Source organism: Oryctolagus cuniculus, chromosome X (genome assembly GCF_051225735.1).
Source record: "Oryctolagus cuniculus isolate XC-2025 breed Fujian yellow rabbit chromosome X, ASM5122573v1, whole genome shotgun sequence".
NCBI lineage: Eukaryota > Metazoa > Chordata > Mammalia > Lagomorpha > Leporidae > Oryctolagus > Oryctolagus cuniculus.
Window position 1 is genome coordinate 117251261 of NC_142888.1, and position 12836 is coordinate 117264096.

General features: G+C 38.0%; 1 non-coding gene across 1 annotated transcript; it reads left to right on the forward strand.

Moving 5' to 3' along the window:
* Positions 1-11335: 11335 nt before the first annotated feature.
* On the forward strand, positions 11336-11442 carry LOC127487114 (U6 spliceosomal RNA). Its single transcript, XR_007913648.1, has one exon. It is a non-coding gene; the product is annotated as a U6 spliceosomal RNA (small nuclear RNA).
* Positions 11443-12836: the final 1394 nt, after the last annotated feature.

Genomic DNA, 12836 nt, shown 5'->3' on the forward strand with positions numbered 1-12836 from the left:
ATTTTTGTCTGGTTGTGTGAAACATTACCAGTTTCTAAAAATCATAATTATACAAAAAGACAAGCTATGAGAAGTGTTACTGCCTTCTCATCCCTATTACCTCATTTATATCCATCCCTTCTTTCCATTCATTTATTAACCAAACCCTGTAAGGTAATCAGGGTCTTGAGTTTCTGATTTGTATTATATTTTTTGTACAGATGAACAAACATGTGTATATACTTTCTTATATCCCTTTCCCAAACAGTTTATTGCAGATAGTCTTTAACACTCATATTTTTTAACTTAACAGTATATTCTGGAAATGATATCAAGTCTATTTATTAGAAATTTTTCTCATTAATTTTTAACAGATAAATATTACTCTGTTGTGTGGGTGTATTATTATTTATTCAACCACTTGGGAAATGAATTTTTTTTCTTTTTTTTAAACTCTTATTTAATAAATACAAATTTCAAAAGTACAACTTCTGGATTATAGCAGTTTTTCTCCCCATAACCACCTCCCACCAGCAAATCATCCCATCTCCTACTCCCTCTCCCATCCCATTCTTCATTAAGATTCATTTTTAATTATCTTTATATACAGAAGATCAACTTAGTATATAGTAAGTAAATATTTCAACAGATTGCATCCACACAGACACACAAAGTATAAAGTACTGTTTGAATACTAGTTTTACCATTAATTCGCATAGTACAACACATTAAGGACCAAGATCCTACATGGGGAGTAAGTGCACAGTGACTCCTATTTTTGATTTAACAATTGACACTCTTATTTGTGAAGTCAGTAATCACCTGAAGCTCTTGTCATGAGCTGCCAAGGCTGTGGAAGCCTCTTGAATTCACAAACTCCAATCTTATTTAGACAAGGCCATAAGCAAAGTAGAAGTTCTCTCCTCCCTTCAGAGAAAGGTACCTCCTTCTTTGATGGCCTGTTCTTTCTGCTGGGATCTCACTTATAGAGATCTTTCACTTAGGTCATTTTTTTGCCACATTGCCTCAGCTGAAAGACATATTTGACTGTCTCTTTTTGATCAAGAAATATCCCCCCAATATTTAAGAATAATTTTATAGTGATAACTAGAGAAGGAAAATGGTGCTTCCTCTATCTGGGATTCTCTGTGGATTACAAAAAGCTATGTATTAATTTTCATTGCTTCATAAGTTGAACTAAAATTCTTCTTACTCCACCAATGACCTTGTGAATTGAAGCATCATTTTGAAAGCAGCATAGCAATATGTAAGAAACTCTTCTTTGACTCAGTAATTCATGAGAATTTAAGAAAATAACTCAACAGAGAGAAAAAAAATTGTACATAAATGCCTTAATTCAGAATAGTTTTGAATTTACAAAACAAAAATTTTGAAGCAGTACAGAGTTCCCATATGTCCACACACAACTCTGAGTATTAACAACTTATGTTAGTATATTTGTCACAATCAATACACTACATCTAGCTTCCCCTATTATTAATACATATTAGTATGATGTAATTGTAACTCTGAGAAAAATTTTAAAGTAGAAGAATTTTCATAGAAAGAAAATATATAATCTTCAAAACAGAAAAATAACCTAAATCTCAAATAAAATATGATCTAATAAAGATTCATCAATACTATGATCTGTGGTAACTAAAAATTATTACACAAACTATACAAATATGAAAGAATTTAATAAATATAGGGGCTGGTACCATGGCGCAGTGGGTTAACACACTGGCCTGAAGCGCCGGCATCCTGTATGGGCACCGGTTCGAGTCCTGGCTGCTCCACTTCCGATCCAGCTCTCTGCTGTGGCCTGGGAAAGCAGTGGAAGACGGCCCAAGTCCTTGGGCCCCTGCACCCACGTGGGAGACCTGGAAGAAACTCTGGCTCCTGGTTTCGGATTGGCGCAGCTCTGGCTGTTGTGGCCAACTGGAGAGCAAACCATCGGATGGAAGACTCACTCTCTCTCTCTCTCTCTCTCTCTCTCTGCCTCTCCTCCCTCTGTGTAACTCTAACTTGCAAATAAATAAATCTTTAAAAAATAAGAAAAAAATAATTTAATAAATATATTAAGTGTAAAAGATGGACACAAAATGATTCACTGTGATTACAGTGATGCCAAATTGAAATTAGTAGCTATGTTTAGCTGCATCAAAGTGAGTTGATGCTGGGAAGGGGTTACCTTCTCAGGTAGTACACTTCCCAGCTCCTCTTTCATCTTTGTGGAACCATGTGGTTGAGTTCTGGCCAATCATTAGAACTATAGAGAGTATATGTGAGCCACTTCTCTGCTTGGTCCATATACATCTCCCATGTGTTGTCATACTATATCTGTCAACTGGATGTCAACACTAGGTAGATGGCAGAATCTGTCAGTCTGAGTCCTTGGGGAAGCATTTCACCCATACTATTGCTGATGGGACTTTAATGAGCAAGAAATAAATATCTTCTATAATAAGCCACTGAGATATCATTTGTCTGTTACAGCAGCATTAGTTCAATATGCTGTGTTATAGAATTATCACATACAGAATTAGGCAGTGCTTTTACTTTGAAAATGTTATTAAATGTTACTATTTTACCATCTGCTGATAATAAAAGAATGGTGTACCATTTCAGTCTGTAGGAAAAAAAATTAAAGATAAGCAAGTGCTCCTTCTTATGGTATCTCACAGGAAGAAAGCCAACAGAAGCCAAACAACCATCATGCAGCCGATTAGTCTAAACAGACTTATAGAACACTCCTGGTTATGTTCCTTTGACTCTCAAATACTGCACTCACAAGGCTGCCACAGCCGGCAGGAATACAATAATCTAGGAAGCCAAGAGTGTCACAGAGATTTGGGGCTATAAAAGATGAATAGCAATATATCAAAGCATCACCTTAATCCAATTGTTCAAGCAAAGATGTATTAAACTGAACAGCTGCCTTGGGCCTGTCAGAGATCAGCTGACCCAACCCTCCAGACCCTGACAAAAGAAGGCCATGAGCTGTATATCATAGGCCTTAATATTTGCAACAACATCCACAAATACCATCACTTCTTGTGTTAGAACTCCTGCTGTCAGTCTGCCTCCTGTGCCTTTGTACTGATAGTGCCAGAGGGTTACTACACCATTCAGAAGTCAGAACTTGGACAAACCAAATGAACATTTAAAGATTACACCTTTTAAAAGCAGAAGTGAAAGCACACCCACCTCAGAAAGCCAGCCCTTGTCTCTCTCCTACAATAACAGCAAGGGAAAAAAATTTGACTCCTATGAGCTTTTAGGATTTACTCAGTGCTTATTATTCTTATTGCAGCAGCATAAGTATGCATATCATCTCTCTTCTTGCAATATCCTTCAAAATAGGGACCCTTGTCTCTTATTTATCATCCATACTCCCTGCCTAGGGCCTAGAAAAGGATCAAACAAGTCTCCTATACTCATTTATTGAATTTGACACAGATTTGCAAACACCCAAATAGTCGAGACATTTCAGCTAGACAATCCTATCACTGTGATAAACCACTGATGTGAAGGTGCTGGTGACTTAATGAATCCAATAAAGAATTTTTTTTTAATTAGGAAAATTTTTCACACAAACATCCCTTCTGATTAACTATATTAGTCAAATCAGCCTTTCTAACAAATCACACCTTTTTTGCATTGAAGTAGCAAATAATGGATTTGACTGTTTTTCTTTCCCCTTGAGATGCCCAGTTATGCAAACAGTCAGCTATTCAGGCTCCTCTTCAGCTTTGTATGAATATAATCAGAGCTCTCCCTTATTGAATCTATAATAGCATAGGCAAACTGTTAAGTATTGCTAAACTTTCAACTCATACAGTCTTCACAATCTTGAGACATGGACATTATGTCCACTTTACAGACAGAAAAACTCAAAGAAGTGGATTGATTTTTCCTATGTATTGTGGTGAGTAAATGGTAGTTCCAATTATGGTTGATTCCAGGATCCAGTAAGCCAAGACTTGTCCTGGGAGGAAAAATAAAATTTGTATTTGGGTGGTTTATCTGTCTGTATGGAGCAGGTACTCTTATTAATGGTTGTAGCTCAAGTATCAGAGAAAATAGTCCAGCAGGCTAAAATTAACACAGGACATTATATCTAATGGAGGAGTTGCTGAGCAGATGGGCATGGGACCTAATCAGTTCCTAGAAGCAGCTGAAAATGTTTTATGTTGAAAGACTTCCAGTGGTGGCAAACTGAACCACACTGGACTATATCAGTTTTCTTCCCAAATACCATAATGTAAAGATAAAAACAAATAAAATAAGTCTACAAGAACAGGGTGCTAAAAAGAAAATGAGCATTTACAAAACAAGATGTATTCTTGTGGATTCAGAATTTGATAGAATAAAAAACATTTAGGAGATGGAAATGCTAACTACCATGATTTGGCCATTATACACTGTAAGCATGTACTGAATTATCATACTATACCCCACAAATATATACAATTAAAATTTTTTTGGCTGGTGCCACAGCTCACTAGGCTAATCCTACACCTGCGGCGCCGGCACTCCAGGTTCTAGTCCTGGTTGGGGCGCTGGATTCTGTCCCAGTTGCCCCTCTTCCAGTCCAGCTCTCTGCTGTGGCCCAGGAGAGCAGTGGAGGATAGCCCAAGTGCTTGGGCCCTGCACCTGCATGGGAGACCAGGAGGAAGCACCTGGCTCCTGGCTTTGGATCTGCGCAGTGCGCAGCGCGCCGGCCACAGCGCGCCAGCTGTAGCAGCCATTTGATGGATGAATCAAAGGAAAAAGGAAGACATTTCTCTCTGTCTCTCTCTCTCTGTCTAAACTCTGTCAAAAAATGTTTTTGAAGAGTTTAATAGCAGAGTTTGTTTGAAAGACCATGAAGAGTTAGATGTTCAAGTTGAGATAATCTGATCTCCTTAGCAGCAGATTGGATGGCCAAGTTGAGAAGGAAGTGCAAATGGACTCCCCTTTAAAAATGTATAAGCATACAGGTAATTGTCAAAACAAAACACTACTGTTTATAGGTCTTTCTGGATTTCTAGTATGCCAGGATCTGGAAAGATGCTATTTTAATTCTATATCCACTGTGTCTAATGTTGGTCTATCAAATCCTCACTCAAATCCCCAACCACAGATACTCAAAATGATGATAACTCCCCTCTCTCAACAGCAATATTTGGTTTTAGCTTGACCAGTTCATCTAACCACAGCTTAAATACCTTAGTGTTAGTCAAGAACTTCTTAAGGTATAAAACAGCAATCATTGGCATCACTAACATCCTATGCCAGTTAAAACACAAATCCATTCTCCTATAAGAAACATATTCCACTAAATGAACACCTATGTCCTTGATATAATACTAGTTTTACAGGAGAGAACTGATATCAGTTTCAACAGCTATTCTGTATAGAGTTGTTATATGTGGGGCACATGGTTTGGCCAGCAATAAATCTGAACCTGTTATAGTAAGGAAGGGTATCAGGGAGTTCAACATTTAGTACTGCAGAGGAAAGGAGAACCAGGCCTTACATCCTTCTAGAACTGAGATATTTATAGTCAAGATATTTTAATTCTAAGGGCTTGAATTTTGCTAAAATTATTTTGGAGAATATTCCACAGTACCATCACACAATCATCTAATTCAAAGATTTATCTCTCCCTTTTCTTGTTGCAATTACAGCCCAAGCAACCAAATTCTCAAATCAAAATGCATAAGAATTTGGATGATATCCCAAGAACTGAATATCTGAGAATGTTAGATTGTCTTTACTGATTTTTCTTTGCAATGTCAAAACTATGCCAGACCATGTACATACACAGATGATTCAGACAGTTTGTTCACACAGACTGCCTTCAGGCTCTGGCAGCTCTCCTAAAACCCCAACCAGAGATTTAGTAGGCATAAGAAATGTAGAAGTTATTTTTGTTTTATCTTTTGTTTTCAAGTTTTTTAAAAAAACATATTTATTTATTTCAAAGGCAGTTAGAGAGAGAGAGGAAGAGCAGAGACAGCGAGATCTCCATCCATTGGTCTACTCCGCAAATGGCTGTAATAGCTGGGGCTGGGCCAAGCCAAAGCCAGAAGCCTGTAACTGCATCCTGGTCTCCCATATGGGTAGCAGGTTCCCAAGCACTTGGACCATCTGCTGCTGCTTGCCTGGGCATTAGCAGGGAACTGGATCAAAAGTGGAGCAGCCAGGACTTGAACCAGTGCTCATATGGGATACTGGTGTTGCAGGCAGTACCTTAACCCACTACGTTACAACACCAGACCCTGTTTTCAGCTGTTTGTTTTGGTGATATACCTTTTACATCTCTTAGAAATGGAATTGGGGAAGAATGATTTCTCTGTTAGTATCAAGGATGTCCTCCTCTATAAAGACACTTGCCAAGGATCACAGTAGCTGCACTCAGCAACACTGTCCTAAAACACGATTTTCCCAGGGAAGAATTCACAAAGTACAGAGGAATGATAAAGATATATAATCAACCTTCATTTACTAGGAATCTTTTACCACTGTACACTGTTCCTATTTATGGCATTTTAATATTGAGTGATATAGGAACAATGTGATTGCATATAGTCTTTATTACACAATTGTAATATTCAAAACATTAGCAACCACCACTCAACATGCACTGAAGAATCAGAAAAGATGCAGAACTCAGGGCTGGGTAGTTAGTAGAGGCCTCCTGCTTAATCAGAACTCTGTAATTGCTTGATGGGCAGGGTAAGTGTAGAGAAGGTTTGTCTTACCTGTGCCAAGCAGATAAATATAGCTCTGATTTGAACCGGAAGTTGGTCTACAGCAATCAGAATGATTTGATGATGTCAGCATAGTTAGATTGTCCAGAGCTACCATTCCACTGGTGGAGGGGAAGGTCATTGTTATAGCTATAATGGGGATAATAATTGCAGTAGTAACAGGAGCAGCAGTAACAATTAAGCTACCATCAATTGATTAAGCAGTAAGCTAGGGTTACATTTATTATCTCTATACTTCATAATTTGGCCATACATGTATTATTTATCATCTGTAACTACAAGTTATCCACAGTTAATACATGAAAGAGCCAATACTGAGATCAAGGATTATAGAGCCTACGCTATCTCTCTTATGCAAAACTGCCTATCTGTTATGAAAAAATGTATCAAAGACTAATGCCTTTCACCTCCAATTTCATGACTTAATTATATCATGTGTTTATAAAAACAATTCTGTATGCTTCTGCTGTGAAAAAGAAAGGCTGTAGTTCACATGGAAATGTTAATCTGTAAGAACTCCTATTAAAAAGTTATACCTGTAAAATTTAGAGAGGAAAAAAAGTAATATAGCCAGTATTTTGGATACTAGACTATGCTGTTTTGTCATTTAAAGGTAAGAGGCTCAACCACTTTAAGACAACCAAAAGTCCCCCTTTCTTCTAGGTTTGTATAATTTCACATTAATATTTAAATACCGGACTTTACTGACTGATATAGTGACAAATGTTCCTCTCACTAGTAATTCATGCTCATTTTTATATTTCATGAAACAAAAAAATTATAATATAAAAATCATCTATAATCCCACTGCCCAGAGGTAATCACAGTTGAAATTTTGATACATTTTCTTCCAATATTTTTTAATCTATATAGACACACACACACACACACACACACACAGTTTGTGGAAAATGGAATTAAAAGATAAGTTTATTTTGGCACAAAACTATTTTGAAATTTATACAGTTTTTCATAATATGCATTTTCTGTAAACCTGTGAAGATCCCTCATTTAAACATACAAATTGAGATAATTTACATGTATATATTTTAAAATGAAATATCATATTCTGAGCATTTTGTAATGGCTATTAATATTCTGAGAAATGAAATATAAATCTGTCTTAATATTCTAACATATGGATGCAGCAAAATTTATTTAACCCTTCCCCTATCTTTGGAGAAAGGCAGGCCTTGGTCAGGAAATAAATAGCTATGTAAATAGTAGGATCTGAATTAAGTACAGAAGATTAAGAACCCTAGGTTATTCCTTGGTCTCTGAAAGTTAATAGAATCTAAGGAGGCAGGATGATCAAATGCAATCCTTTTGGAGAATCCATACATATTTATTCTTTGTTGCTGATGTATTAGTGAAAGGTGTCCCACAGGAAAGTGTTTAAGACAGAAACTTGTGGACAGAATGGTGCGAGTCACTTTCACATCTGTATGACTCAGAAACCAGTACTACAGAACATAACATAGGGAATTAGATTGTAACTATCAAAATCCAACTTCTGTCTACAGAAACTAGATCATGATTATAAAGCCTCAAAATCATGATATTTAATAATCATGGAAATGTAAAGCTAAAATTGTCAATTATAGCATTTGATTTTTTCTTATCTTCTAAGTGATAGTCCTTGTTTTGTTTCTGTATTTTTATGGACTTTTAATTGATAAATAAAACTGCATATATTTGAGGCAGGTATTGTGGCACAGCAGGCTAAGCCGCCACTTAGGATGCCCACAACATCTATCATAGTGCCTGGGATTGAGTCCTGCCTCAGCTTCCAATACAGCTTCCTGCTAATGTACTGGGAAGGCAGCAAATGATGGTGACCCAACTGCTTGGGTTCCTGCCAGCAAAGTGGGAGACCAGGATGGAGTTCCCAGTTCCTGGCTTAAACCTGGCCCAGCCGCAGATGTTGTGAGCATTTGAGGAGTAAACCATTGAATGGAAGATCTATCTCTCTCTCTCCATAAATCTCCCTATCTCTGTATCTCTGGGTCATATATATTCCTCCCTATCTCTGTATCATTCTGTCTTTCAAATGACTAAATGAAACCTAAAATATAAGTAAGTGAAAACTATCTTTAAAACATATATTTAGGGAGATGACAAAATGGCTGAATAGGGATAAGACATGCTGACTCTTACTAGGTGAAGATAGCAGAAGAAAAGCAGAGGAAGTGCATTCCCAGGGGACAGTTGGAAAAAGTTTGCAGTGGAAATTCTACAGAATGAAGAGGGGTACTGTGGAGCAGCACAGAAGTTACAGACATGCAGCAATGAGTGCAGACATCACACACAACCCCACAATTGGGAGCTAGAGGAGACAACAGCTTTGGAGAACAAGGTGAGAACAGACTGCAGCAGCCCATACCACTGGTGATATTGCCTGAGGGAAATCCTTGCGACCACATTGTATTTCAGTCCTGCCTGGAGCCCTGGGGGCGGGGGGGGGGGGGCAAGATGGGCAAGATACCTGCCTAATCCAGCAACAGAAAATCACAATTTCTTTTCCCGATCCCCCCCCACAAAGGCGCCCAGCAACTGGCAGGGAGAAAGCACAATTTTGACATAAGCAGAAGATGCAGAGGCTCTTGTGTACACCTGTGACCAGGGGATATTACCAGAGGGAAAAAGCCTTGTTCCCACTGACTTCGAGTCTCACTGGGAGGGCTGACAGGGGACTGGGCACCCACATAAGACTGTGAGGTACCCTCATCCTCTCAACATATCATAGGTTCTAGGGCTCAAACAGCCAAGTTGGAGCACCTACAGGCAGCTGGCTCAAGGAATGTCTCTGCCTGTATGGGACAGGCTCAAGTGGCAAACAGAGTTTCCTCTGTACAGTGTGACTGTGGGAGCCTTGCACACTCTGTGGGAATTCTGTGACTGCACAATAGGGCAGGGGGTAGCTGGTTCTCCAGGCAATCACTGTGTCTGGCATCAGAGGTTCAGAGTTCCTGATAGCCTGGGGTGGGTCACACAGAGGACCACACAGATCCTTTGTGTGATCCATGCACCAGTGTGTAGTGGGTTGCACCAATTGTAGGCTAACCCTGGTTATTCATCACCTTGGAAGAGAGGAAGTAAGGTTCTGATTATGCCAGTAGGTGTGATCATACCCTCTCCTCTGCTGACAATTGAGATCTACCACACCCAAAGTGGGTGTCACCCTGGATTCTCACCCCACAATGGAGCACTGAGCAGAGCTCCTTGGCCACACCCAGTAATGCCTCTGGGTATTCAGTAAAAGAACAGACACAGAGGCATATTTCAAAGATAATAACCATCGGAAGAGAAAACCTACAAGTAGCTCCACAAATGCCTAAAAGTAAATGCAAAAATTCAAGAAACAAGAAAAAGAAAGATGACATGACTCCCCCCAAAAAGCACAACACTTTAGTATTAGAATGTGAAAATGAAGAGACTGATGAAATTCCTGAAAAGGAATTCAAAAGAATGATCATAAGATCACTCATAAACAATGAAAAACAAATTCATGAGTTAAAGAAATCCATACATGCCATGGATAAAAAATTTTTCCATGAGATTGAGATATTGAAGAGAAATCAAACTGAACTACTAGAAATTAAGAATTCAATATGTCAAATAAAAAATACAGTGGAAAACCTTAAGAACAAATTTGGTGAGCAGAATAAAGAATATATGAGCTAGGAGACAAATCTTTGGAAATTACCCATTTAAACAAAAAAAGAAGAAATTAGAAAAATTAAAAAAAATGTTTGAGATTTATGGGATAAGATCAAACAACCAAACATATGGGTCCTAGAAGATACTGAAGATGTGGAAAGAGAGAATGGACTAGAAGGTCAATTCAGTGAAATAATAACACAAAACTTCCCAAATTTGGAGAAAGAAAGGGGCATCCAAGTACAGGAAACACACAGAATTCCTAGTAGACATGACAAGAAGAATCTTCATCACTACACATTGTAGTCAAACTTTCAATAGTAAAACATAAAGAAAATATTATAAAATGTGCATGAGAGAAATGCCAGATTATCTTCAGAGGACCTTCAATTAAACATACAGCTGATTTCTAATCAGAAATCCTACACACTAGGAGAGAATGAAGAGACATAGGCCAAGCCTTAAAAAAAAAAAAAAAACCTCTCAACCCAGAATACTGTACCCCACAAATTTCTCATTTAAAGAGCTCAAAAAACTAACCAACAACAAAATAATGCAGTTAAGGAATCTACAAAGGACTTGAACATATATTTTTCAAGAGACGAAATTCAAAGGGCCAACAGACACATGAAAAAGCGCTCAGTATAACTAACGATTAAGGAAATGCAAATCAAAACCACAATGAGGTTTCACCTTACCCCAGTTAGATTGGCTCCTACACAGAAATCAACAAACAATAAATGCTGGTGAGGATGTAGGGAAAAGGTACCCTAATTAACTGTTGGTAGGAATGTCAACTAATACAGGCATTGTGGAAAACAGTATGGAGATACATCAGAAAACTGAAAATAGATATACCATATGACCCAGCAATCCTAATCCTGGGAATTTATTTGAATAGCATTAAATCAGCATATGAAAGAGTTATCTGTACCGTGCTCGCTTCAGCAGCACATATACTAAAATTGGAACGATACAGAGAAGATTAGCATGGCCCCTGCGCAAGGATGACACGCAAATTCGTGAAGCGTTCCATATTTTTATAGTGACGAGAAATCATAATGAAGTGAAGAATTCAATAGATCAAATGAAAAACACAATAGAGAGCCTTACAAACAGAATGGGTGAAGCAGAAGAGAGAATATCGGACTTAGAAGACAGAGAACAGGAAAGGATACAGTCAGACCGAAGAAAAGAAGAAGAAATTAGAAATCTAAAACATATTGTCAGGAATCTTCAGGATACTATTAAAAAAACCAACATTCGGGTTCTAGGAGTTCCTGAAGGCATGGAGAGGGAGAAAGGATTAGAAGGCCTTTTTAGTGAGATATTAGCAGAAAATTTCCCAGGTTTGGAGAAGGACAGAGAAATCCTAGTACAGGAAGCTCACAGAACCCCTAATAAACATGACCAAAAGAGATCCTCACCACGACACGTTGTAATTAAACTCTCCACAGTGAAACATAAAGAAAAGATCCTAAAATGTGCAAGCGAGAAACATCAGATTACTCTCAGAGGATCTCCAATCAGACTCACAGCTGACTTCTCATCAGAAACCCTGCAAGCTAGGAGGGAATGGTGAGATATAGCCCATGTACTAAGAGAGAAAAATTGCCAGCCTAGAATATTATATCCTGCAAAGCTATCATTTGTGAATGAAGGTGAAATAAAGACTTTTCATAGCAAACAGAAATTGAAAGAATTTGTTGCCACTCGTCCAGCCCTGCAAAAGATGCTTAAAGATGTGTTACACACAGAAACACAGAAACACGGTCATCAATATGAAAGAAGGTAAAGGAAGGAAACCAAGGAAGGAAAGCTCACAGCAAAAGATCACAGGGAATTCAAAGCATATATTAGAACTTATCTTTGGCAAATGGCAGGGCAAAGATACCACTTATCATTAGTCACATTGAACGTGAATGGCCTGAACTGTCCAGTTAAAAGACACAGATTGGCTGATTGGCTTAAGGAACAAAACCCATCTATTTGCTGCTTACAAGAAACACATCTTTCCAACAAAGATCCATACAGACTGAAAGTGAAAGGCTGGAAAAATATATACCATGCCAACAGAAATGAAAAAAAGAGCGGGCGTAGCCATCTTAATATCAGACAACATAAACTTTACCACAAAAACTGTTAAGAGAGACAAAGAGGGACACTATATAATGATTAAGGGATCAATTCAACAGGAAGATATAACAATTATCAATGTATATGCACCTAACTACAGGGCACCGGTTTATCTAAAAGATTTGTTAACGGACTTAAAGGGAGACTTAGACCCCAATACAATAGTACTGGGGGACTTCAATACTCCACTCTCAGAAATAGACAGATCAACAGGACAGAAGATCAACAAGGAGACAGTAGATTTAAATGACACTACAGCCCAAATAGATCTAACAGATATCTACAGAACTTTCAATCCTA